Genomic DNA, 25,397 nt, shown 5'->3' with positions numbered 1-25,397 from the left:
CTTGATGGCACTTAAGAAAGCAGCTGATGCTGTGAAACTGCCAAGTAGAAAGATTAATAACTTAAAATTCTGTATTTAAAATATGTTCATACTTAATTGTGAATATTGCAAACATATGAACTTATTGAAATACCTGGACATTTTATATCCTGCTCATCAGAGAAAGTTATGTATATCTACATGTAATTCATCCCATTAATTTGAGGTTTTCCTCAGCGAGGTGTTAATCCCTCCTCTGCTTATATGAGCTATAATTCCCTGCAGAGGAATTTTCCACTTACTCAATTGCATCTTCCAGGGACAGCATATTTGTTGCTAAGTCTTTCGGTTCTTTAGAAACTGTATATGTGTAGATTGGGCCAGCTTTATTTTTTCCCCATAACAATTTTTTACTGTACATTAGTAACATAATTTTAAATTACCATATATTGTTTTTTTATCTGAAGAGCCCCGAAGGCTATTGAGCGTGTATATAATTATTGCCTACTTGAAATGTGCACAGTCAAGAACAGTATCATCTGAATTATAGAAAACTGTTCTGTTTAGTTACAGTAGGACATTTGCCAGAGGGGAAGAAATCTGGTATCTTGACTGTGTGTGACTTCAAAACTGCAGCCCAGTAAGACAGCATGGCTTTCTCCATTCAAAGTACCTCTGTCCATTTTTTCCTTTCATAAGCAGCATGCAAGCTGTGGTTTCTAGGGTCTTCAACCACCACAGTCTCCTGTCAAGACATTTTCTTGAACGTAGGCATTTGCTGCCACTCAATTCCCCTGTCACCTGTCATGCAGTCCCATTCTTCAAGACATTTATTCTTTCAGGAAATGTCTCTTTCCTATCATTAGAACCTGCCTCCATTCACTGCGGGAAACCTACAACATCCATCCTCCCCTAATTTTTGTGTGTTGAGAAGCCTCAAACTCCCATGGAGTCTTGACAGCTCGAGGCCATTACCACAGGAAATGACAGCCAAGCTTGAACCGTCCATCATTAGTTTTCAGTTTCTTCTGGATTAATCTGGGCCTCACTTCACCCCCCTGACAAATCATAATTTATTTACTCCAAAGCTGCCACATTTGTCAACTCATCAGTTCCAAGTTTCGTAACTTAAACACTCAGATAGCCTCCCCAGAGAGATTGTTTTATATAAAAAAAATTCCTGCTTGCTTAAATAAAAAAAATTGCTGAACAGTGTACCAGTGGTTAAAGACAAACAAGCTGTGCTCAATCCTGTATTAAACCTTCTTCAGTAAAATTTACAAATAAAACTATTAATGTACAAGAGGTAGCTATCGTGGCTTACCTCTGGAATTATGTACTCCGAGGCGATCACCTCTGACTTGAGATCATGTTTTTTTTGGTGTCTTTCTCCTTAATACATATGAACCCGAAACAATCAACTTTTAGCCAGAGGGGGAAGAAAATCTCAAGAGAAAAGTGATCTTATTAGGGGGTGAAATTATGTTAACCCCATAGTGTTTATTAAAAAGCACTTTCTGCAGTACTAAGCTGTGGCTGTTAAATATTATTCCGTCAGACCTCATTACACAGGTTTGGAATAGCCATGCTGGCACGGAGTCGTGTAATAACTAGGTATCGCAGTCAAACTGTTTATAAATCTGGACCCGAGGCACACCATTTAAAATATAATGCAGCCATTTTTGTAAATGATGTTTTGCATAGGTTTAGAACATAATTGACCAAACAAAAATATGATGAGTGCAAACAAAAAAAGACAACTCTCATTTCTTCTTGCGAATGTGTTGACAGATTGTGGACAGTGTCAGTATAATGAGGTAAGACATTATAGAAGGATGCGCTTTGACCTCACACATTCCTACGTACCACCACAGCAGATTCTGTACGGTTTATCTGTGCCGGCTTGAATCCTTGTTCAGCTTTCTTGATTTTGTGAACAGGTCCATTTTGAAGATGCTGCATTTTCCTTCCTTTTTCAACTTGGCTCCCCTGCATGGAGATGTGTATTGACCAAAATTTTTATCAGCTAAGTGAATCAATCAGCAATATCCAAAATGAATTACTTTTGCCTAAGCACTTCTACAGTGAAAGATCATCCTCATGCGACACAACTAAAGGAGACACTGTTTACTTCTCCAATGCCTTATGTTTGATCAATAGAATACATGTGCCATGGGCAGTACTTTACAAAGAATGTGCTACATCAGGGACTTTTGGATGACTTCTAAGTGATACTTTAATCCAGGAGCATTAGTGTCTGTTTTCCTTCAACAAGTAACATGGTCTGATGCTGTGTCTCATGAGATGGGTGACAGGTCCTTAACCGTAGATGAGAGCATATCTACTGCCATTCTAATAAGTCACGGAAAGAACATATAGAATATTTATGAAATGATTTTGATGGTGAGTCACATTGTAAAGTAGCTAAAAGGTTCTTTCCCTTGCATTCTGTGCAGCAGTTGATGTGACCTACGTCTCCCTCCTTGGGGTAAATCTTGAAATAGAAGCATGGTGACAAGAAAAAATTGTAGCATTCAATAAAGAGTAAAAATGTATTCTGCTCATTTTCCGAACCTTATGAACTAGAAACTTGGACCAAGTGAGTACATCTCAACTGGAAGACAGAAAATTACCCAGCAATACACTCAAAATACTGGAGAAACTCAGCAAGCCAAACAGCTTCTGTGGAGGGGAATACACAATCAGTCTTGGGCCAAGCCCTTCATCAAGTCCTATTGAAGTGTCTTGACCTGAAATGGTGATTATTTATTCCCCTCCACAGACGCAGCCACTTCCTGAGCTCCTTCATTACTTTGTGTGTGCTTTCTCAGGATTTCCAGCACCTGAAGAATCTCTTGCATTTAGAAAAATCCCCAGAAGCTGTTTAAGTATTGAAATTAAAAACCCTGCAAACATATCATTTCTAAAATCGGAACAGAAAGCACTGGTTTTCTTCTCTTTCCTCAGATGTTGCCTGACCAGCTGAGAACTTTCAGTTTTTATTACTGCTCTCATAGCTGGAATAAGTTACAGCCGGCTTGCTTTGCCTGTTATAGATAGATAGATAGATAGATAGATAGATAGATAGATAGATAGATAGATAGATACTTTATTCATCCCCATGGGGAAATTCAACTTTTTTTCCAATGTCCCATACACTTGTTGTAGCAAAACTAATTACATACAATACTTAACTCAGTAAAAAAATATGATATGCATCTAAATCACCGTCTCAAAAAGCATTAATAATAGCTTTTAAAAAGTTCTTAAGTCCTGGCGGTAGAATTGTAAAGCCTAATGGCATTGGGGAGTATTGACGTCTTCATCCTGTCTGAGGAGCATTGCATCGATAGTAACCTGTCACTGAAACTGCTTCTCTGTCTCTGGATGGTGCTATGTAGAGGATGTTCAGAGTTATCCATAATTGACCATAGCCTACTCAGCGCCCTTCGCTCAGCTACCGATGTTAAACTCTCCAGTACTTTGCCCACGACAGAGCCCGCCTTCCTTACCAGCTTATTAAGACGTGAGGCGTCCCTCTTCTTAATGCTTCCTCCCCAACACGCCACCACAAAGAAGAGGGCACTCTCCACAACTGACCTATAGAACATCTTCAGCATCTCACTACAGACATTGAATGACGCCAACCTTCTTAGGAAGTACATTCGACTCTGTGCCTTCCTGCACAAGGCATCTGTGTTGGCAGTCCAGTCAAGCTTCTCGTCTAACTGTACTCCCAGATACTTGTAGGTCTTAACCTGCTCCACACGTTCTCCATTAATGATCACTGGCTCCATATGGGGCCTAGATCTCCTAAAGTCCACCACCATCTCCTTGGTCTTGGTGATATTGAGACGCAGGTAGTTTGAGTTGCACCATATCACAAAGTCCTGTATCAGTTTCCTATACTCCTCCTCCTGTCCATTCCTGACACACCCCACTATGGCCGTGTCATCAGCGAACTTCTGCACATGGCAGGACTCTGAGTTATATTGGAAGTCTGATGTGTACAGGGTGAACAGGACCGGAGAGAGTACGGTTCCCTGCGGCGCCCCTGTGCTGCTGACCACCGTGTCAGACCTACAGTCTCCCAACCGCACATACTGAGGTCTATCTGTCAAGTAGTCCACTATCCAATCCACCATGTGAGAGTCTACTCCCATCTCCGTTAGTTTGTGCCTTAAGATCTTGGGCTGGATGGTGTTAAAGGCACTAGAGAAGTCAAGGAATGTAATCCTCACAGCACAACTGACCCCCTCTAGGTGAGAGAGTGATTTGTGCAGCAAATACGTGATAGCATCCTCCACTCCCACCTTCTCCTTATATGCAAACTGAAGAGGATCCTGGGCGTGCCTGGTTTGTGGCCTCAGATTCTGTATTATCAGCCGCTCCATGGTCTTCATCACGTGCGACGTCAAGGCAACAGGTCTGAAGTCATTCAACTCCTTTGGCAAGTCCGAGGAGAAGATGGTGACGCGGTGTGGATGGCGAAGCAGCCGAAGGGGCTGATTACGAGGACTATGTGTTTGGAGAGGGACTCCTGACTCGGTGGGAATGCTCACAAAATGACACTTTCCATTTGACCTCACTGTTGGAGGCACCCGCTGCCGAAGCCACACCAGCTAACACAGAACCTTGTCACAAGAGGCTCCGAGGTGGGGGACTTCAGAAAGTATTTTCTCATCTCATGGTGGCTACTGTAATCAAGAAACTTGCTAATTTGCTACCATTGAAACTATTGTGCCATTTGCTGCTGCAAGATTCACCAGAACTCCTGCTCCTTCTTATTTTAAACAATACCCTTGACCTTCAGTCCATGCCGGTGTTGCTGCATCAGGCATGTGTACTTCAAAGTGTGAAAGCAAAGAGAAACCCAGTTGTTTCCTGCTGACAACTCAGACCACGCTAAGTCAGTCTTTTCTCCCAAAGGACAGAAAGCAAGGATATGCAAGCAGTTCTTATCGACAGAAACCTCTCTCCAATTGATCCCAACGTCCACCTATTTAACAGCCAGACATCACAACCCTGCTGCCTCTCCCAGACAACCTGTTGGAGCTCAGCTAGTTATAATAGAGTATGTACTATATTTAAACCTCACAGGGACAGGGGATTGAACAACTTATTTTGGCACTACTTTCATCAAGTAGAGGAACGTGATGTCAAAAATTTTGTGAATGGGAAGCAAACCTATGCATTACATATTGACATATGCAATGTTTGAATCAGACCAGAATGAATTTGTATTACTCTCTGGTGTGCAATGGACAAATCCTGCATGTATCTATGTACAGGCTCTTTGACACGTGGTCAAATGCTGTTGTTATATCACCTCTCCTCTTTGCATTTTCACATGGAATTCTCCCGGGGTGGATGCACAGTTATTATTATAGGCTGGCCTTCAGTTTGATGACTCCGTGAGTTAAAGATGTAATCTGCCATTCTGGACGTGCCTCAGCACTCCAGTGCATCACCGTTGCCAGGACTATTTCTTTGATGAAATGCAGAAGCAGGACTGGGAATGAGGGCAACAGAGGAGAGCGAAACTTTAAACAGAAAATGCCCGAACATGTTCACACTTTTTAATAAACGCTTAAAATTTCATTAATGCACTTGGCTAACTTTCTATTAAAACCATATGGCAGAAGCATTTGTTTAAAATAAAGCTTGCGTTGGGATTCACAGTATAAAATACACAGATAAGGGCCCTTTCCTTCGGCCTGAACATTTTGCATCTTCTCCTGTCTTCTGTGTTTGCCGTTATTGAATCGCAGTCATTGATTCAAAGGTTTAAAGGTTCATTTAATATCAGAGAATGCACACAGTGTACAACTTGAAATTCATACTCTTCACAGACATCCACCAAACAAAAGACTCTGAAGAATAAACGATAGAAACACTGAAGCCTGAAGCTCCCCCTTCCCCCAGCCTTAGCACAAGGATTGGAGGTTAAATGCAGCCCTTTCACTAGAGAGGGAAACCCAGGTAGAGAGATTTGCAGATCAAAGTGTTTCATTTTAGTGTTTAAAATAACACTCTATACAAGATTGTTTGTCCCTTGGTGTCTGTGTGAAACCCTGGAGATATTAGGACAGTCATTCAACCACGTGGTTTTAGTGATTCGTGTCTGCCTGATGAATTACAAACATATGAGCAATTTAAAATTTGCCATCCATGGCAGAATTAAGTGAATTCCTTTGCCTTGTGGGATTTCAGAACTAGCCTGTATTTATATTTCGTCCAGCTCTCTCCTTCACTTACTCTGTTCAGGCTGTTTAGTGCTGTGAGCAATAGTCTAAAGGTTAATGGCGACACTCATTTAGCTCGAGGCCCTTGTTTATGATGAGGAAAGAGTGTATGACATTGAAGCCAAGTACACCTTGCTGACTGCGTTCAGAACATTGCACATGCTCAGTTCTGAATTTCTATTTTGTACTGTTACCGAGAGCCCACAGGGTCAAATTGACCTGCTTTCCACAAGGACATGGAATACTCCCCTCATTCACCATCATTTTAAAGTGTGGGATTAACTACAGTGGAATTTGAGCTTTGATACTTTTCTTTTAACTTGCATGCACAACATGATGTCTTGCATTTTATTCTACACAGAATAACTGAAGTATGTTATAAAACAAGCATAAAAGATGATCACTACATTTTTTTCTGTTTTCCCTCTTATCTGATATCCCAACACATATTAAAAAAACACCTGAGTTTTTTATAACAGCTGATGACATCAAATTCCTTTCAATAATTCATGCAACTAATTATACCTGAAGTTAAGTTATAATTAAACTAGGCTGTATCCCTCTAAACGGAAAATCCTACAAAAGATAGTGGATTCAGCCCAGTACATCATGGGTAAAGTCATCCCAACCATTGAACACATCTACTTGAAACACTGTCATAGGAAAGCATCTACCATCAGAGATCCCCACTACTCAGGTCATGCTTTTTTCTCACTGCTGCCATCAGGTAGAAGGTACAAGAGCCTCAGGACTCGCAGCACTTGGTTCAAGAACAGTTACTACCCCTCGACCATCAGACTCTTGAACAAAAGGGAATAACTAGACTCACTTGCTCATCCATTGAGATGTTCCCACAACCAATGATCTCACTTTAAGGACTCTTTATCTTGTTATTTCATGCTCTCATTATAGAAACATAGAAACCTACAGCACAATACCGACCCTTCGGCCGACAATGCTGTGCCGAACACAACCCTACCTTAGAAATTACCTAGGGTTACCCATAGCCCTCTGTTTTTCTAAGCTCTATGTTATTTATTGCTATTTATTTATATTTGCATTTGCATAATTGCCTCCTACACCTTGAGTTAATTTCAAGTGACATTACCATCCGTATACGCTCTCACACAGAGTAATTCAGAAATAACTTTTATTTATTTATTGAGATACAGATGGAATCGTTCCTTCAGCTCTTTAAGCCATGCCTCCTAGCAATCCCCTGATTTAATCTGAGCCTAATCACGGGACAATGTACAATGACCAGTTAATCTACCAATCAGTATGAATTTGGACTGTGGGAGGAAACCGGAGCACCTGGAGGAAAGCCACATGGTCACGGAATCATACAACCTCCTTACAGGCAGCGGCAAGAATTGAAGCAGGTCACCTGTACTGTCAAGCACCTGTGCTAACCACAACATTACCATGCCACCACAAATTATGTTTGACATGATTCTATTCACACTCGTCTATTTGACAATGAAGTGAGGAGAAGTCTTATGTTTAGGTGGAAATTCGTTAACTGTGATAGGTGTCAAACTGCAAAAGCCTCATGCTTGTGTGTTGTATTGTACGACTTGGAATTTGGTTACATTGGGAAGAGATCTGTGTGCATAGATGACTACACTACGTGTTTGCCATGTAAGCCCGTAAGAGAACAGAAGCAGGAATAACCGCTTCAAACTTTCCCTGCCAGTGCATGTGATAGTGATTGAACATCTCTTTCTCTTCTCTTCTGTTTTAGTTCTTCCATAACCCTTAATTTAAAACAGAGAGATTTTTACTGTCTTACGGTGGTAATCCTACTCAAAATTTCTTGCATTTGTTCACCCAACTCTCTTCACACACACTCCTATACTGTAAATACACTTTCCTTCAAATTGATGGGTGCAAAATTCAGAAATCTCCAGTCACCAGATGCTTTACCATATGTAAAGAACATTGCTCTGACACAGGAAAAAGAGACACTTGAACCGTTTACGTAGCAGTCAACGAATGTCAAAGTGTCCTCATGTTTATCAAAACATAGATTTTTTAAAATCTTTCTTTTAAGATTCTGGAAAAATTTAATGATTATTATATTGTTTCCCATCTGTCATGAATATCCTATGTTGAATAACTGGAGTCTTTATGGCAGTCTTTTTGCAGTGAGTGCTAACACTTCTATGTGAAACTGCAGTTGATTTTTAATAGTACTTTCTAAGTTGTGGTTTGATCATATTTAATCTTACTGAACAAGCACAGTCTTTCACTTTAAAATCTGTAGGATTAAAACGTGGTCCATGCTGTACATCAGAAACCATAAAGTGGACTGAGTCATTGTTTTCTACAGGATTCTTCCAGTATCAAGCAATGATGGCCACCTCCACCAGCAATGCTGACTCAGTGCAGAACTGTTTACAAGCAAGGAGAGCACTCGACAGCATCTTGCATTGTATTAAATATTAGGCCTTCCAGGTAAACTTGGAATGGACTTGTCACTAGCAGCTCAAATGTCCCTTATTCTATATATTTTTGTCATTATCTGAATACAGGTTGAAGCCAAACAAGGGAACCATTTTGCTTGGTATTTTCACATGAAATATGAAATTCTGATGAAAGGTCCTGGCCAGAAAGATTAGCCCAGATTCTACAAGAAGGTCATCATTATCGTTATGTGAAGTATGCAATCATGGTCTTGACCATGGTTGTTCTTAGCACTTTTCTTCTACAGAACTGGATTGCCGTTGCCTTCTTCTAGGAGGTGTCTTTACAAGGCAGGTGATCCCAGCCGTTATCAATACACCTCAGAGATTGTCTGCCTGGTGTCAATAGTCGCATAACCAAGATTTGTGGCAGCAAGACAAGAAAGTGGCCATGTGATTTTGAAGCCATTTGGTCGTACAAATCCCAATAACTTTGGGATTACTACATCTGCCCTAGTGAATGCAAAACTCCCAAACTTGCTGACAGATGTCTGGCAGTATTTTTTCCAAAACGCTCTTTGATAGTGGACATCTCCTATACAATGGCAAAGTTCAAACTTTTGCCTGTATTTATGCATTTATACCAGGTAGTTCATGCAAATAGTTTCCACCAGTTTAGACTGATGTGAAGAGAGTGTCTCTGTTTGATCTTGCAGAGAGGCATAACAGTGAAGAACCAAGGTACATTTTAACTTTGAGGAATATTTAGTTTTCTTCAGAAATTCTAATTGTTTTTAAAAACATTTAACAGAATTATTTCTTTTAAAATTTTATATCTATATGTTTTACTGGTTCAAGGGGTGTGGGACAGGCAGCAGAGAAGGAGCAGCAGGAATGGGGGTGGTGTGGCAAGGGTCCAGACATACCCAACCCTGAAACCCCAGGCTAAGTCATTTGATTCCAAACTATTGGTTTATTGATCATAACGGAATGTAACTCTGGTGCTTCCCACTCCCTCCCCTCTCCCTTCCCCTTTCCCCACGATGATTCCCTCTCCCTGCCCCCTTCCCACTCTCAGTCCACAATGGAGACCCACATCAGAATCAGATTTATCATAACTCTCATATGTTATGAAATTTGCTTTTGTAGCAGCAGTACAGTGCAGTACTTAAAATTACTACAGTACTGTGCAAAAGTCTTAGGCACCCTAGCTATATATTTTCCTAAAACTTTTGCATAGTACTGTATTTTGTTATTTTTCAAATGCTTCTGAATATCAGAAATATTCATATTCTTTTGAGAGCATTGACAGCTTGATTGGGTTTGTTCTACTTGATATTACTTCCTGCAGTAAGAAGCCACCTCTCTGTGGCTCCCAATTTCATCACAGGTCTGAACCCTTAACTATATTTCTCTGCTCACAGATGTCGCCCTACCCAGAATTTCCTGCAATAGGCTTTCCAGCATCTGCAGTATTTTAATTCTTAATAAATCTGATGGATTGATCACACTGGTCCAGTTCCCTGCCAGAAGACATTGTGTGCTGTCAGCCCATCCCTACACATAGCTTGACTTGGTGCCAACCTGTCACAGAATACAAGGGGATTCTGCTGCAGAAGAGAAAGCCAACAGTTTCAGATGTCTGCATCCGGGTCCACGTAGAAGGTGAATCCAGAACTCAGTTCAATCTCAAAGGTCAATGAAGTCAGGAAATATGACCCATTTGCAGGAACTTGCACTTAGGAGGAATGGAATAATGGCATCCAGAAGTAAACACACTCTTCAGAACAGGCTGAGATGGGGACAGAGGTGGGCACTGCTCCACAACAGGAAGTAGATCATATCTGTGAAGGGCAGAATATGGACTGGCAGCACTGCCAAGGTTCAATTAGCCAGCCAAGTAGAGACGATGAGACAATAGAAAGAGAAAGTGGATAGAACTGATGCCACTTAAGAGAGATTATGTCAACCAACTGGAAATTTCATTACGTAATTCAGGTGGATTTTTGCGTTGTAAGTAATTCACTGCTGAACAGGAGTACCACGGTAGCGTAGTAGTTAACAAGGTGCTATTACAGCTTGGGACATCGGAGTTCCAACATCATGTATAGGGAGTCTATTCGTCCTCCTCATGAACACGGGAATTTCCTCCAGGTGCTCCGATTTCCTCCCACAGTCCAAAGATGCACTGGTTAGTAGTTAATTAGTGATTGTAAATTGCCCCATGATAATGCTGGGGTTAAGTTGGTGGGTTGCTAGTGGCACGGCTTGAAGGACCAGAAGGACCTGCTCCAAGCTTTATCGCTGAATAAATAAACAAAGCTGGATTAGCATTTACACAGAACAAAATGTGGAACTGGATCATTGGCTCCGGGAAGTGATACACCAACATACCTCGGTCACCGGACATACAGCAATGATGCCGATTGGCATTCAGCACTTCTGGTGATGCTGGTGTGGAGTCCGAACACTCAAACATGGCTCAGAAATCACACTCACCGCGACTACACTCGTAGGCCTAACTAAGGGCATATAAGCTTCCTGGAGAGTAAGTTAACTACCCTCCTGAGCCACTGTTGGAGAGTCTATCGCTCAATATCTCCCATTTAATATTCCCTCAGTGTTTCTTACAGCTGCACAGACCAACCATTGCTCAGAGCAGGAAATCTTAACACGGCCCGAAAACTGCGCTGCACTTTAAATGTTTTTCATTATAATATACATACTATGAATACTTAGAATGAAAAATCACATACTTTTGATTTTATTTATTAATTGAAGAGTATACTGAAATACAGTACAACAAAGAAAATCTTTCATGGTTCACTTCTTTTTTCCAGCTGAGTGGCAACGAAAGCTACGTGCACAGCTGCATCTAAGTTACTGTGCGGCTACGCAGCCTGAGGGAATAGTGCTCTCACGCCATCTTCCTAAAGACTCCGGTTTCTACACCTCATGTGAAATTGCCTTTGAAGGAAGACCCAAGCCACTCCAATGCCTTCCTTGGCTATCTGTCCCCACAGCATTCATGTCTGATTGCCTTCACGTGAACAGGATGCCTCCCTATGTCTCTGACTTTTCAGTGATGGTTCTGGCAATGAGCTGAACTAACAGCTCCCATTGAGAAATACAAGCTGAGGGAATCCCATCACAGTGAGACATCAAGCGAGAGACTTTTGAAATTGCACAATTACACTCTGCAGTCACACTGATATAAGAAATTTGTGTCATCGTGTATACATGAAAATCCCTTCCCTGTAGTTCTGTAACGTCCATTTGAATGGATGTTTCCACAATGTCCAGCCCAATGCCTTCAATGTTCCTATCGTGTCCAACTATGACAAGAAATCTGTGTGGGAAGTTCTTAAAGTGGAAAGGCCGTTGCACTGGGACAGTTCCACTCTCTCGACCTCAGGAGTCCGGGTCCAGTGACATGAACAATCATCATAAACTGGGGTCTTCCTTGACCATGGCATCTTCTGGGCCTCGTCATGTCTCTCGCTCTCCATGAGGCATCGCAGTATCACCTTCGTGGCCAATGAATCTCACTGTAGACCTCATTTGCCCAGTCTGCCAGAGCTGACTCCACATGCTGGGCCACGCTTCCAACATCAAATAGATTGACAATACAAGTTCAATAGAGGGACTGACAGAGGTGCCAATGATACGGAGCAGAGATCAAGGAGCATGATCACCGGATGATGTTAGAGTGTCATTAGGGTCATACAGCAGGAAATGGGCCCCTTAGACCAACCAGTCCATGCCAATCAAGATGTCCATCTAAACTGGTCCAATTTTCCCACGTTTATATATTATCTTTATTATTTATTGAGATATAGCACGGAATAGGCCCTTCCAGTCCTTCGAGCCAAGTCATCCAGCAATCCCCCGATTTAATCCTAGCCTAATCACGGGACAACTTACAATGACCAATTACCTACCAACCAGTACATCTATTTGGACTCTGGGAGGACACCCATGCAGTCACGGGGAGAACATACAAACTCCATACAGACAGCAGAGGGAATTGAACCCTGGTCACTGGTACTGTAAAATGTTGTGCTAACCACTACAGTGCCGCCCTATGTCCCAGGTTTGGTCCTTATCCCTCTGAACCCTTCCTATTCATGTACCTATCCAAGTGCTGTTAATGTACCGCTGAACCATTTCCGCTGGCACCTCGTTCCATATATGGATCACCATCTAGGTGAAAAAGTTGCCCCTTATTTCCCTATTAAATCTCTCCCCTTCCATATTAAATCCAGGATTCCCCAACCCTGGGAAAAGACCATTCATTTACCCTATCTATATTGCTCATGAATTTATACATACCATTGAAACATGGGGGGAAGGAACAACTGGAAGAGAAGGGTGCTAAGGATATGTCCCAGGAAATTTGAAATGGCATGACAATAAAGCATTGCAGGAATTTCTTTGGCCTTTGCCAACTGGAACTAGGCGGACACATGGTTGGGCTAATGTTGAGAGTGATGCTGTTGTTCACTTGGCAAAGGCACATGAGGGAAAGAAATGCATTGCACAAGTTGTCACTCGTAACTCCAGTTAAGGTTCTAATAATAATGGGAATCCGATTCAAAAGGTAGAGATAAGATGACACAAGTTATGAGGATTTCAGAGTGATTGGCTGGCAGTTCACAGGAGTAGAGATATCTAACCTGGTCTTTAGCAGAAGACAATGATGTCCGCAAGTTGTAAAAGGAAGAAGACAGAATGCAAAGAGGAGAGCTTTACCTCAGCCAGAGTAAGACCTGGTTAGTGGTCAGTTTACACTCTTACTGGTTAGTGGTCAGTTCAGGTCCGCTGGGGCGCCGGCTCATTCATGGAAATATCTAATCAGCCAATCATGTGGCAGCAACCCAATGCATAAAAGCATGCAGACCTGGTCACGAGGTTCAGTTATTGCTCAGATCGGAATGGGAAAGAAATGTGATCTAAGTGACTGAGACTGTGGAATGATTGTTGGTGTCAGACAGGGTGGTTTGAGTACCTCAGCTTGTGCTGATCTCCTGGGCTGTTCACACACAACAGTCCCTCAAGTTTACAGAGAATAGTGTGAAAAACAAAAACAAAAACAAAAAGACATCCAGTGAGCAGTAGTTCTGTGGGCGAAATTGCCTTGTTAATAAGAGAGGTCAGAGGAGAATGGTCAGACTGTTTAACACTGACAGTAACTCAATTAACCATTCATTACAACAGTAGTGTGCAGAGGAGTATTTCTTGCAATTGATGGACAACAGCAGAAGACTATGAGCATAGGCTCAGTGGCCACTCTATTAGATACAGGAGGTGACAAATAACGTGGCTACTGAGTGTAGAAACGAGAAGAGCCACATGCCAGGGTGAAGCTAAGGTTAGACAAGTCTGTCAGGGCAGAGTGAAGACTGACTCTTAAATGTTAATGAAAAGTTTATTTTGTTGGTTCAGTGTATGGGAAGGACAAACTAACAGCCAGGTCTTCATCTACACAGTCCTGATGCAGGGTCTCAACTGAAAATGGTGAGTGTCCCTCTGTCCCCATGGATCCTGCCTGATCCACTGACTTTGTCCATCAGTTTGATCCTTTTGCTCCACATCCCAGCATCTGCTGTCTCCTGTGTCAAGAACATCCACCAGCCTGGCTATGTTTTCTTCTTGCCACTGACACCAGGAAGAAGGTAAGGAGCCTCAGGACTCACACCACTAGGTTCAGGAATAGTTATTACCCCTCAGCCATCAGGCTCTTGAACCAGAGGGGATAACTTCACTCAACTTCATTTGCCCCATCATTGAAATCTTCCCATCAAATAGACTCACTTTCAAGGCCTCTTCATCTCATGTTCTCGATATTTATTGCTTATTTATTATTGTTATTGTTAATTTTATTTCTGTATTTGTACAGTTTGTTGTCTTTTGCACATGGGTTGCTTGTCCATCTTGTGTGTGGTTCTGTTCTGGGATTTTTTGTATTTACTGTGAAAACCCACAAGAAAATGATTCTCGGGATTGTATATTGATAAGATGGTGGCATGCTCATACACAGCGGCCTCTAAGGGGCCAACTAAAGGTGTTACTGTCTTTTTAAAATGTACTTTTCACCATCCTGCTGGACATTAAGAACTTAAAGTACTGCAGGTCTACCTCATCAGCGAGTTGCTTGTTAGCGGAGAAACTGAAGGAGCTAGATTTGGGCACGGACCGTGATGCTGCCTGTGACAGAGAGGCGTCAGTGCACAAAGGAGGTCTGCGGTTTAATGGTGAGTGATTGTCGTAGTTGCTTTTCCTGTGATCACAAGACCCCATTGGATATTGTTAATGTGGAATGCAGCAAGTTTGGTTCACAGGTTTATCGGTGATTTACCGGTGGTTCACAGGTTTATCCCAACGGGAGGCTTCAAAGTCAGATACTCCACCGAAATGCTGGGATTGGGTACTGCATCCCAGTGTTTGTTTGGCAGAAGGCAAGCTGTATTGTGTTTGACTGCAGACCGCTGCAACATTCTTAGGCTCTGGGACTTGAACTATATATATTTTTTGTGTATTTTACTGTTATCTTATATGTGCTATACGTGCCTTGTGCTGTGTATGACTGTTGGTCCTGCGTTTTGCATCTTGGCCCTGGAGTAACGCTGCTTCATTTGGCTGTTTTCATGGATATTTATGTGTGGTTGAATGACAATTAAACTTGAACTTCAACTTGATCTATGAACTTTGATAATAAATTTACCTTGAACTTCGAAATCTTACTTGTTGCGAGAGATGGGATCCCTGTTTTCTTCATCACAAATAACAAAGTCAAATATCTACTTCCATTGTATCTCTGGCATCAATTTTAAAACAAAAGCCAAAGTAAAATGATATGACTATTAAATGAACAAGCAGCTCTCTTAATTATATTTAGTATTGTCAGTTCAGTAAAATATCCTACATCCCCCTTCATAGTAAATCCCAACAGCAGCAGCAAGCTTTCTAAATCCTGACTTCAAACAGCTTATTGTAACATTGAACTGAAAAGTTCAACATTCTGAATCCACTCTGTTATTGTTAGATGTTCTTGACTTCCTCTTTTGTTAAATTATGTCATAAATTAAGCAGGTAATGTAAGTATGGCTGTAATTCTACCTATGGCATCGGTAGAGAGATAGTCCATTCAAAATAAGGGAGCAGGAGAAAACAAGCATTAAAAATAAAATTTCTGCCAGAGCTTTGAAATCTGTCAGGATCAATGTGTCGTTTTATTTATTACAATTATTAACAGAATTTAATTAATTGCCTCCTAGGATGGATAACATGAATGCCACACCATTTGTCTTTTAATTCTTTGAAAGCTTCAGAACATCTCTCTCTCTCTCTCTCTCTCTCTCTCTCTCTCCCCAATAAATATATACATATTTAACTCTGTAATTAAAATGAATTCCTTGATACATTAAAGAGTGATAATTCAGTGTAGTTTGATTAATATAATTAAAGATGACATTATTGCAGAAAATAAGCATCTGCAGTCAAAAAGATTATTCCTGTGGCAGTGAATAAACTGATTTAAAATAACTCAGCAGCCATTTATATAGATTGATCGACGTTTCCAAAATAATAGTGAAATACCGTGATTTTTTCGAAAACAGGCAATAAAATATAATTTTGCAAATAGCAAGTCAGTCAGCACTTGTGGAGAGAGAAATATAGTTAATGTCCCATAGTTTACCAAAATATAAATGAAAACATTTTACAACATGTCTATGTGTTTCCCCAAAATAGTTTAACTTTAAGAGATACCTTGGGGAGCTTCTAAACAAATAAATTATTTTTGCTTTGTTCTAATTGTGGTCATTCTTGTATAATCATCTGTAATTTATATTTAATTTATAGACACACCAGTTGCTGGAAATCCAGAGCAACACACACTAAATACTGGAGGAACTCAGCAAGTCAGGCAGCTTCTATGGAGAAGAATAAACAATCAACGTTTTGGGACAAGACCCTTCATCTGGATCCTAGTGGAGGATCTTGGCCCGAAACATCAACTGTCTTCCTCTCCGTAGATTCTGCGTGCCGTGCTGAGTTCTTCCAGTATTTAGTGTGTACTACTGATGATTAAATCATGTCTTTTTCTTGTGAATGGTCTTTCTCTAAGTGTGTGTGTGTGTGTGTGTGTGTATGAGATGCTGCTACAAGTAAGGTTTTCATTGCAATTGTGCGTGACTGTCCATTTATGTGATAATAAATTCAATTTGATTTGACATGCTGTGGCAATACATTTGTCCCCGTGGGGAAGTATGGACAATTCTTAGACAAGGGCATCCTCCAACACAACTTGCCTAAACCTGTGTCTGAAATTCTCCCAACTTATGTGCTTGTTTAGCCCCTTTTCGATGAAATGACTTGGTTAAAGTAGCACCACCCCACAGAAGTTCTTGACTCTTAAATCCAAGTTTTGGTCTGAAAACTATTTGATTTTGATAAGAATAAATTGGCTTCATCTGTTCTCACAACCCTCTCCCCCCGCCAATCCTTTCATTAAGTATTCACAGTGAAGATAAAGTTGACACTGTACTGCAACAGAGTAACACAAAATGCAGCTAATGAGATTTCTATGCTCTTTCTTAATTCACTGCAAAGTCACTTTCGGCAATGTCCATCTTGAGGAATTAACTGCTCTTCTTTCTGCCAGACATTTCCAACATATTCCAGTATTGATGAAAGGTCTTTGGCCTGAGACATAAACTCTGGGTCTCTCGCCACAGATGCTGGCTGACCTGCAGCAGTTTCTGTTGTTATTTCACTGCCAGCACTAACACACAACTCAAAGATAAAAAGAACTTCTCATCTTTCATCTGTCCGTCTTTGCAACAATATATTTTGACTTGACACCATACGATTTTTAGATTTCGATTTGCTTCAACCACAAGCATTTTAAATGCATGTGTTTTATTCTTCCAAACTAATTAAGCAAATTGAAGGAATTTTTGAAGCAAGTGAAGAGCTCAGTTCTGATTCTTTTTTGTAACAGTTTAGGAATGCAGAGAATAATGTCTAGATCAATGCATATGCAAAAAGCCCCTCCTTGATTTGCAGTCAACCAGAAAAATAACTCACCCTTACATCATGGGATGGTGGATTTCTAATGTTCTATATTGACTGATCATTGTTTTTATCTCAATTCCTTTAGTGATGATGAGGCAATAGAATAAGAGTGGAATGGAGAATTTGCCTTTGATGTTGGGAGCGCTGTAATTCATTTGGGGGCAGCTCTACAGAGCTGTGAATTTCTTTCACCAAATGCCGTAATTCAGCCGCAAACTCCGAACGGGTTAAATTCAGATTTAGAGACTGAGAACGGGCTGCATTTTGCATTGAAGTATATCTGAATATTTATCTCGCTAAATTCTTAATGTGTTCAAGTTTAAGCTCTGGACCGTTATCCTGTCCCAACTGAAACAAAGCAGATAAGGCAGCAAAAGGAGCTAAAATGATGTGAAGTTGTGAGAGTATCTGTGCAGACAAGGAGCAGAGCTGCAATACTGATTGCCTAGAGTGGGATGTGGTGCTTACATTCGATTCCTGGCAGAACGATATTGATCTGTGGAAGAAGATACATGTATAATTTCTGAAGTCTAACATCAATAAGCTTCTATATCTCTTGCAGTTCCAGTGGACAGTTTTGTCTTGGGTATAGGCTATTTCCAAACACTTGCTTAACATAATTGAGCTACTAAAATTACCCATTGGATAACTTGCATTATTATAATGCTATCGAATTAGACATGGTTAAAGATTAGCGTGTCAGAGTTCAGAATTCAATTCCAGCACCTCCTGTAAGAAATTTGTGCATCCTTCCCATGAGCACGTGGGTTTCTTCCACGTGATCTAGTTCCTCCCTCAGTCCAAAGGCGTACTGGATTGTAGGTTAATTGGTCATTTTAAATTGCGCTTCGTTTAGGTTAGTGTTCAATCAGTGGCTTGCTGGGCATGCAGTTCGGTGGGCCAGAAGGACCTGTTCGACACTGTACCTCTAAATAAAATAAAATATAAGAACTTATTTTCTTGGTTCAACACACAGTCATTAATTAATAGATTTCTATCATTTAAGTTCATTTCTAACATTTCTAACATTTATTATCTGAGTACATACACGTCACCACATACAACCCTGAGATTCCTTTTCCTGCAGGCATACTTAGCACATCTATAGAACAGTAACTGGAAACTTGATCAATGAACAACAAACTGTGCAAATGCAAATATAAATAAATAGTAATAACTAATACGAACAGGAAATAGCAAGATAAAGAGTTCTTAAAATGAGATCATTGGTTGTGGGAACACCAGAAACAAATTGTATAGTTATCACCTTTTGTTCAAGAGCCTGATGGTTGAGGAGTAATAACTATTCTTGAACCTTTTGGTGTGAGTCCTGAGGAAGTTGTACCTTCTACCTGATGGCAGTAGTGAGAAAAGAGCATGGCCTGGGTGGTGAGGATCTTTGATGATGAATGCTGTTTTTCTATGGCAACATTTTATGTAGATGTGCTCAATGGTTGGGAGGATTTTACCCGTGATGTACTGGGCTGAATCCACAAGCTTTTGTAGGATTTTCTGCTCGAGGGCATTGGTGTTCCCATGCCAGGCCATAATGTAGCCAGTCAGTACTCTTTCCACTTTCCATCAAAATTTGACAAAGTTTTCGATGACATGTTTAGTGACTAAAATAAATGTGCTTTTACCCACTTCTTTAAATATCGCTCCCTTCAAAATAGTGAGTCATTCTTGGAACTGTAAGAAAGAAAATTCATGAATCTGTTTTTCTCGTTGACGGTAGGCATCAAGGCTAAAGGATCTAGTGAGATGGAGAAGTTGGTCAACACTAACCATGATCATATTGGCTCCAAGTAATCTGTAGTCTGATCTTATCTTGTACAAAAAGGCATGTAACAGATGTCAAAGTTTAAAGCTGAAAGTAAATTTATTATCATTGTACATATATCTCACCATATGCAACCCTGAGATTCATTTTCTTGTGGACATTCACAGTAAAATACAAGAAGCACAATAGAATCAATGGAAGACTGGGCCCAGCAGTTTAGACAAACAAACATTGTGGAAAAAAATGAGAAAACTGAGCAAGTACAAAAGCAAGGAGAATAATAATTAAATAAATAAATAGATGGATGGATAGATGGATGAATGAATGAATAAATAAATAAATGAACAGATAGAGAAAGAAATAGATAGATAGATAAATAAATAATTAGATAAATAAGCAATAAATGTAGAGAACATGAGATGAAGAGTTCTTGAGAGTGAGATTTGAAGTGGTTTGAAAATGCTTGGCTTATTTAAATGACCAAGTACAATGAGTTTGTAAAAATGAAGAGAGAAGAGGTATGAAGGAAAAAGATATTCTTTCTTACTGATATTTTGAATTGTATTTTATCAGTTTACTTTTGCAGATTAGAATTAATATTGTGGTAAATCTACTCCTGACATTTTAGTGGATTTACTGCTACAGTACTGGTGTTCGTTTCATGGAACTTGAGCTGAAATTTTAAAACAATGGACCGCCAGGGAGGGTGGGATTTCCATGAGCTGCCAAAAGTCTCAGGAGGTTGTTACATTACACGGGCTAGCCCTTTACTAACATTCAAATATTGCAAATTATGTTTATAGTTGCACAGATTGCATTTTTTTTCGTAACAAATAGCCATTCTACAATAACGTGCCTGGAAACCATGTGCTGTTGTCAAGAAGAACAGGACAATTTTCAGGGAGTTCAACTATGTTTGATGAAAGCATAAGTCCAGTTTATGCCACACATCAAAATAGAAGTTGGTCAGACCCAAGATCGGGCTCAGACAAGGACTTGTGGAGTTGCTCACTGCCCATTACGCTGCTGGCATTTTGGGAAGCATTGACGGTCCTCCAGCTCTGTCTGTGTAGAAGGGTTCTTCATTGCAGCTTCCGTAACAATTTTTTGACCAGTCAGGGTTGCTAGCCCTGAGCTGAACCCCTGAACCTGGACGACTGGTGGGCTACTCTTAGCTTGGCCTCTGCCTTTTGACCTGTTTGGCATGTGTAACCCTACAAAGAACCAAAGGGAGAAGCGATGTCAACGTTTCGGGCCGAGACACTATAGATGATGCCTAGCCTGCTGTGTTCTACCAGCATTTTGTGTGTGTTGTTGTTTGAATTTCCAGCATCTGCAGATTTCCTCATGTTTGCTCTTTAAAGAACCAAAGGGCCTTCGTTGACTCTAGCCAACAGCACACAATCCTCCAAACCCTCCAACAAGGTTATGGTCCTCTTGGAGGTTAAACAGGGAGGACCAACATTATTTAAAAATTAAGCCTCAAGCCTTGTCCAAATTTTGAGGATAAATTGGCAATGGGAATAACTGTTCATTCTCCCCTGTAAGAAAAATCAAATCAATTCTAGGGCACGTAGTGGCTTTTTGGAGACAGATGGAGGGAGAAGGGAATGGATCCTGCAACAGGATTGTCCATTTCTAGAACTGTGGCTCCACTGGTCCAATCATCCTCTTGCATTCTTCCTCAATTCATTCCAAAGAAAGGCATCCCCTAAATGCAAAAGTGAACTATAGGTATCTGCCACATATTCTGTGAGAGTCAGGTCCAGCAACCTTCCCACACATGGGAACCAAAGAATAAGCTCTTTGAAAGTGCATTTACAGGGCCTAATGCCTGCTTTGGGCACCCCCTGATAGGGTAGAACACTTCACACCTATTTGTGTGCAGCCCAAAACAGTTTCTCCCACTATTTTGTTCACATAAAATCAAACACCTGTGACTCAATTAAATCTTCCAGAATTTGTAAAATTCAGATCTAAAAATTGAATTCCAGCAGCTAGCAAGAGAGGAAGATTTTCTTTGCTTGCTATTGGCCAGCAAGCCCACAATCAAAGAGGTATGCTCCTGGTCTTAAACAATTGTATTGCAAAGCTGTTGAAAACAAGAATTAGAGGTACTTTTAAAACCATTAAACTAAAGCAAAATACTGCAGTGTGTGTATATAGGATATCTTTAAGAACTAGTTTGCAATCTTTGATAAATTATTATACCTACTTTGAACTTTGAACAGTTGCTGCAGTTTGACTGAGCTTATTGTCTTTGATAAGATTGATCTACTTAAAGCTCTTCATCTCTCTTTTTGATTATTATTGTAGCAACGCGAAGGAATGGACAGAAACAACAAGTACTCCCAAGCACAGCCTTTCTTCTTCCTGAACCCTGACTTCCACTGCACCATAGCTTATAGAGCTCCTGGCACCTTTTCATTATTTCCAATACATTTGCTCCCACCCCATCTTCTCCCAGCCGGAGCAAGGATGAGTTTTCCCTGTCCTCATCTTCCACCCCACCAGCCATCATATTCAATGGATCATTCTTTGCAATTTATGCCCATTAGAGATATTTATCAGGTGCATTACATACACAAGGCCCTTTGTATTGTCAAGGGTCCCTCCCTTCCGTCCAACAATCTCTTTGCTCCCCTACCATCAGGAAGGAGGTACAGTAACATTAGGATAGGAACTGTTAGGATGTAAAATAGTTTCATCCCTCAGACTGTAAGACTTCTGAACTCCCTTCCACCTCCCAGGTCTCATCACATACAAAGCACCAGTAGCGTTGTCCTGTTTGCTTTTTAACTTGTATTGTGTGTACACCTTCATATTTGTTAAAATATATAACCATGTATTTATGGCTTCTGTGTGAGTCGTAAGTACTGGGTTAAACACCTTGATCCAGAGGAGCTTTGTTTTGTTTGGTGGTATACATGGGTACAGTTGAATGACAATAAACTGAACTTGAACATTCAGCAGGATGGTGAAATTAAATGTTTTTCCCTCCCTTTTTATTTCAAAGGGACTATTCTCTTTGAGATTCCCTTGTCTTCTTTGTCCCCACCAATCATTCCCCACTCAGGAAATTTAATATTGCAAACGCAGGAGTTGTAATGTCTGCCCTTTCTCATTTCTTGGGACCCAAACAGTCCTTCCAAATAAAGCAGCCATTCACTTGTAATTCCTCCAAACTAGTGCACTGCCTTTAATTTTCACAGTATGGTCTCTGTTGCGCAGGAGAAACCAAATACAGATTGGGTGAGTATTTGCAGAGCAGCTTTATTCAGTCCTCATCAGGGGCAATCCTATCCTCCCGACAGCCTGCCACTCTCACACTCCTCTCTACAAGAGACTCCTCAACTGTAACAACAATATCCAATAAAAGCTTAAGCAACAGGACCTCACCTCTGGCTGAACACACAGCACTGTCTCAGACACATATATATAGCTCGGGTGCCACAGACTTCTGCACAGTGCTGTAGTAATTTTATGTATTGCACTGACATGTGAGTGATGATAAACCTGATTCTGATCTGGCTCTCTAATGTGGACTGGCAGTGGGAAGGGGGCAGGGAGAGGGCTGGGAAAAGGGAAAAGGAGTGGCAGCTATAATGATCAAATAATCACTTGTTTGGAATCAAATAATCTTACCTGGTGACTCAGGGCTGAGTGGGTCTGCACCCACACTCCTGACACTCCTTCTTTACCACCTGTCCCACACCCCTCCCACAGTGCCCCACCCTCACCATTCCCAGCACCCTTTGCTTACACTAAATTTTCAAACTCGCTCTCCACTCCAAGTTGACAAATACAGAACTGTGTGAAAGTCTTAGGCACCCTGGCTATACATGTGTGCACAAGATTTGTACTCAGTGTCGCATTGCAATATTCCAGTCTCAATATTAAATGAAACAGGTTCAGATCATTCACATTTACCAAAATCAAAGCATGCTTGATATCTAAGTTTTTTCTATTTGTGATAAGGGATCATCAACCTGAAGCAATCATTCTAGTTTTTCCTTACCTATGCTGCCTATCCTGTAAAGTATTTACAGTATTTTTTTCTATTTGTTTGAAGAATGGTCACTTGCCTTCTGACTTGGTCAGAACCTGAGATACAGTTATGGGATCCCAGTAAGACTAGCTCCTCTCACAACAGACCAAAGTGACAGACCTATTGTTTCCGATCTGCCAGCAAGTCTCAGCTTCCGCCCAGAAAAACGTGGATGCAGAAATCTTGGACATACTGACCTTTTGAAAACTATCAACTGTTGAAAGGCCTTGATAGGGTGGATGTGGAAAGGATGTTTCATATGGTGCGGGAGTTTATGACCAGAATGGAATCGTCAGAGTAGAGGGACATCCATTTCGAGGAGGAGGAATTTCTTTAGCCAGAGAGTGGTGAATCTGTGGAATTCAGTGCCACTGGTGGCTGTGAGGGACAAGTCACTGGGCATACTTAAGGCAGAGACTGATAGATTCTTGACTGTTCAGGGCATGAAGGGATATGAAGAGAAGGCAAGAGATTGGGGCTGAGAGGGAAAATAGATCAGCCATGATGAATTGGCAGAGCAAACTCGATGGGCCAAATGGCTTAATTCTGCTCCATTATCTTATGGTTCTCGGAGCAAGCAGCATAAGCCAATAACATTCAACCCTACAGAATTCTTGATGTGAATACATAATCAGTCGCTAATAACAACTGTGAAATCAAACCTCAGAATTCCACACTCTCCAAACTGTTCAAATCTTCAAAAAAAGCAAGAGCATGTAGAATGATCTAGAAATGATAAAAAAAAAGCCATAATTAGTTTGGCTGGTCTATTTTGCTGCATACAATTAAATCAATTGCACAGAGCAACAGTTCATTACTTTCTTTGGTATTTGATGTGGCCTTCTACAAACCACTTCTTAAAACTTGACCAATTTGCTGCTGTAACTCTCTTTGATCAAATCTGAAAGAAGATTTTGTAAGAAAGCTAATCTGCAGAATGCTCCTACTGCCTACATAAGCCAGCTACAGGGATACTGGCTTTTTATTTTATAGCATAACACCAAATTTACTCAGTGAAAATGGTTCACCTGCAGACTTGTTCATCTGGTACCATTCCTTTGATAGATTACAGTGAAACCTTGTTACTTTCTTAATACATACTTCACAAATGAGAAATTTTTGAATATCTATATAACATATTCTGGTACATGTTTGTAAACCTAAAGCAATAATATTAAAATGGAGGTTGAAGGCTGTAAAACTACTAATGACGGTCTGCTCCATCACGGGTTCTACCCTCCGTAACATCCAGGACATTGCCGAGGAGTGATGCCTCAAAAAGGCAGCGTCCATCATTAATGGCCCCACCACCCAGGACATGCCTTGTTCTGATTGGTCCCATCAGGTAGGAGGTACAGGAGCCTGAAGTCACACACTCAACAACTCATGAACAGCTTCTACCCCTCTGCCATCTGATTTCTGAATGGACATTGAACCCATGAACAATACCTCACTACTTTCTTTTGCATTACTTATTTAATACCTATACTGGAATTCACAGTTTTTTTTCTATTAATACCTATCGCATTGTACTGCTGCCACAATGTCAACAAATTTCATGGCATATGCCGGTGGTATTAAACCTGATTCTGATTTTGATGAATAACAAGATTGAAATAATGGGTGATGGCCATCATCCCAACTTATTCAGTATTTGTCTGTTAATATCACCAACTGGAATTTCCGCACTGCCTATTCTTACTGAGTTGCTGTTTGCTGATGATCATAGCAACTCCAAAGACATCTATACAATTTGCACAATGGGGTTCACGCAGTCTCTCCAACTCATGCACATTTGATTATACCTTCTGGCTTACGCTCAGCTTATGCTCGCCTCTTTTCTCTTGGGTTAGAGAGTTTAC

The sequence above is a fragment of the Hemitrygon akajei genome, chromosome 23 (assembly GCF_048418815.1).
Source record: "Hemitrygon akajei chromosome 23, sHemAka1.3, whole genome shotgun sequence".
Lineage (NCBI taxonomy): Eukaryota > Metazoa > Chordata > Chondrichthyes > Myliobatiformes > Dasyatidae > Hemitrygon > Hemitrygon akajei.
The sequence above is the reverse complement of the archived record's forward strand: the minus strand, read 5'-3'. Positions refer to the sequence as shown.